The sequence below is a fragment of the Tursiops truncatus genome, chromosome 4, assembly GCF_011762595.2.
Source record: "Tursiops truncatus isolate mTurTru1 chromosome 4, mTurTru1.mat.Y, whole genome shotgun sequence".
NCBI classification, from domain to species: Eukaryota; Metazoa; Chordata; class Mammalia; order Artiodactyla; family Delphinidae; genus Tursiops; species Tursiops truncatus.
The window spans coordinates 66,371,524-66,375,607 of NC_047037.1; the positions used below are offsets into that span (position 1 = coordinate 66,371,524).

A 4,084-nucleotide genomic window follows, 5' to 3' on the forward strand; every position below is an offset into this window, starting at 1 on the left:
AATGAGTTGTATATGGTCAGTTTTATTTATTTTTTCCTAATTCTACTTTTGCATTTCCTTAATTCCACTTCTTGCATTATTATATGATCTGTATCTTGGTTTAAAAAGAGTTCTGGCTTTTAAATCCCACTTGAACTTCCCATCTATCTTTATCTTCACCTTATCTTCCCCAGACATTAATTCATTCTGCAGATAGTCTGATTCTCACCCTTTTTATTTATTGTAAGTTAATTTAGAAAGGTTTATCCAAATTTTGTTCAAATACCTACTAATGAAAAGAAGTAAACTATTTTTTTTCTTTTAAGTTTCTCTTTTTAAGATTTGAGGTGAGGGTTGGAAAATATAATACTTAGGATTCAGGAAAACAGACACATTCACATCATTTGCAAGGGGGTGAGAATATGTGTAAATATCTTATAAATGAAGAATGTGAAAGTCCACTGATCAAATAATTTTATTTAGATCATTGAGTAAAATTCTTAGGACCAAAATTTCAGTTATCTATGTTCAAAGAAATATAAAATATGATAGTAAGATACAGTTTATACTCCAGTAGATTTTTAAACTCTAAAGAAAGTTTTTGAATATCACATGTTGGCAAGTACCCAGGTTTCCCCAAGGCAGTGGGAAAATGGACATTTTTTAGGAGTGCTAATGAGCATTAAAAATAGTGAAACCTCTCTAGTGAGCAGTTTGACAATGTATGCAAAAATTTAATAAATGTCTCACTCTATTTGTCTCAGAAGATCCGCTTCCAGACATTTAGCTTCTAGACGGAAAGCATTATGTCTCCACGTTCTGACTGTCCCAGAAACTCATTTCACAGTGAAGAAGGTACAGCAGTGAATGTCTGTCCCTGGAATAGAAAGGCTTCTAATGTTAATTTTAAATACGTTTTGAACTCTAGGCTCTTCCCTTGTCTCATCAGGAAGAGAATCCTAAATACTGTCTCAATTTGTGCAAGAACTATACATTGGGCATTTCTAAACCTGTGTTTGGTTCAATCTCTTGTGCGATGCCATCGATTCATGTCCTCTTTTCTTAATTATTAAATGATGTCTTTAGTTGAGATTTATCTTGCTTTTCAAATAGGAATTTTCTTTTAATTTTATTGGAAAGGGACTATAGGAGTTCAAGATAAAATCTGGGTACCTTAGAGCCTAGAAAACCAATGTGCTCCAAACCCCACAAACATATATATAGTTAAAAAATTAAAACAAAATTAAAACAAAATTTCCAGTTTTTAATAGTTTTTTTTATTGACTTCTCTGGTCTGCCACTTATGTTTTATGTATTACATTTTGTATAATACCTTAAATTCCATAGAAGTCTTTTAAGATGCAATATTATTTCTTTCTCACAACAACCTTATGAATAAGTCTCTAACTTTATTCCATTTTTCAGATGATGAAAATAAGTCTCAGGGTGGTAAAGTATCTTGTAGAAGATTCAGCTAATAGTTACTAGCTGGGCCTCAGAGCCAAGTATTCTGCTTCCTGGACCCAGGCTCTTTATATAACACTAGATGCCTTTCTGGTTTCCTCAAGAAGACCTCTCAGAACTGCCTCAGAATCTTGGCAATGTCTCCCTCTGAACTGTACATTTTTTCCAAAGGTCTTCTCAGCAGGATCCTCTGGCTGCGTCTGAGACCAGAACACTCAATAGCACAGTTGCTTTCTCAAGGTCATCACCGCGTTCACCTCAGAATCCTGTGTCACTCAGCACAGCTTTGCCAAGGTCATGTGCTTGGTCCCCGAGACCCTTGTTGTTGTGACTATCTCACTTTCCCACCCCTTGCATACACAAGCTGCATGGCTGGACTGTTACATCTTATAGTCCGGAAAATTTTAAGATAGTTCTAAATTTAGCCTAACATTTATATTTCTTTTTATATACCTTAAAAATGTTACTGCATCTGTTAAACAGCTTTCTGGAGCCCAACTTCAAATCAGGAATACTTGGAAACTGAAGAAATATTTACACTGCTCCCGAATCAGTTGTGAAAACAGCAGCATATAATCAGTTGTTATTTATAGAAGCTTTATAGATATTACCAGATGCTATAGAGTTCCCCAGAGAATACTGGCTCTTGCTCTGGTGTCGTTAGTAAAGACTCATAACCTACATCGGGAGACCTGTCTATTAAGTTCAGTAAGCTCTTACCTCTAGTATTTAAGACCCACAACCATACTGCTTAAATGTAGTTTTCGGTTTCCTCTTGCATTAGATTTCAAGGCTCCAGCTAATACGGATTATTTGCTTTCTTGAACATGCCTTTTGTGTTCACATTTCATGACTTTTACTCGTGCTGATCCTTTGACCCGGCAGAATAATAGTCCAGTTATTATGGAAAGCCTACATCTGCACAAGCATCTCCATATATATTATGTTTTATGGTCTTTACAATAGCCCATTGCCATTTTACAAGTGAAGAAAATGAAAATTTGGGAGGGAAATGCTTTGTTTTTTTTTTTTTATCCAACAAGAAGCCATAACTTTATTAATGATAGAAACAGTACAAATTTCAAACCCAGCTGCAGTTACTCTTTTGAAACACCAAAAAAAGGTCCTCTTTTCAAGATGGTTACATTGTTAATTCCATAATAGCATTTACAATATCATTACTGTTGTTCTTCAGGGCTCGGACTGCCTTTGCTCTCGACACATTTGTTTGTGACATGACCAATTCTATGTCCTTAACTTCCACACCTGTTTCATCAACCTCTTCCTCTTCACTCTCCTCTTGTACAGTTGGAGTCTGTGTGTTTTCTTGAATGTTTGAGACAGCTTCACCCTGAACTTTGAATTTCTCAGCAGCTGCTAACTGTGCTTGCTGAGATAAATCCTCGATCTTGGCTTCCCCAAAAACTATGTAGGTATCTGAAGCTGGGCTCTTGTATGCATCTGGTTTTGTGATGACAAAAAGGATATTCTTAGATTTCCGGATAGTGACTCTAGTAACCCCTGTAACCTGTCGAAGACCCAGTTCGCACATAGCCTTCCGTGCCTTCTTTTCACTCCGGCTCTGTTTTGCTTTACTGACTGGTTCTTCATCGATTTCAGCTGCCGCTGCCAGCTGGTCTTGTTGTGTGGTTGCCTGTGTAGAATCCTGTTCCTCAAGCTCTGGTACTGATTCATCACTATCAGATTCTGTTCCAGACCCTGTCTCAGCCTGGGGCTGTGGCAACTCCTGCTCTGTAGCAGGGACGGTTTCTGTGGCTTCACCGGGCATTTTGTGCGGGGAACGCGGAACCAAGATGGCGGCAGAAAGAGAGCTAGCGAGAGAGTGGCCCGCCGGGAAATGCTTTGTTGAATGTCTTACTCTTGAAATCTAGGCTTCAAAGCGTCACCATGCCAGACTGCCTTTCCTGGTACAATTTAATTAAAATTCAGAGAAAGGTACTTTCAAAAAATATAACCACATATTTATGATGTGGTTTAATAAAATTATATATTAACAAACTGATATAAATGACATTGGGATAAAAGAGTAAAGAAAATAAAAGAATTTAGACTTAAAAACAGCAAAAAATCGAGAGACGCATCCTTCACACATAGTATTCCCTCAGAGTAGAACATTCTTTCCCCTTGTCTTTTTCTAATTCTTACTCATCAGTGAGATCTTAGCTTAAGTGTCACTTCCTGTAGGGAGCTTTTTCTGACTTGCCCTTTGGAGACTGGGATAAATGGTCTTGCCATGGGACCCTGTGGCCCTGTGATTTCTCGATCATAGCAGTTAACACATTGTTATTCCTTGTTTAATTTTCTATTTTGCTATTAGATTGAAAGCTCCATAAGGGACAAAGTCTGTACTATCTCTTCTTTACTCTAATGTATAGCAGCACCATACATATCTCCTGGAACATGGTAGCCACTTATATTTGATGAATGAAAGAAAGAAGAGAGAGACAGAGAGAGAGAAAGGGGTAGGAGAAAGCCCTTAGACTCTAGAGTGTAACCAAACTTATCCATTTAAGAGTTTTTTACTTTGAACAGTTACTCAACTTCTCTCAGTGTACAGTTTCTCACCAGTAAAAGGGTCATACTAGGTAGAATAACAGCTATTTATAAGAGGTCTTATGAG

At 37.2% G+C, this 4,084-nt stretch overlaps 1 pseudogene; it reads right to left on the bottom strand.

Annotated features, from left to right (window-relative positions):
• Positions 1 to 2,459: 2,459 nt before the first annotated feature.
• LOC101339155 (nascent polypeptide-associated complex subunit alpha pseudogene) lies at positions 2,460 to 3,287 on the bottom strand (annotated as a pseudogene).
• Positions 3,288 to 4,084: the final 797 nt, after the last annotated feature.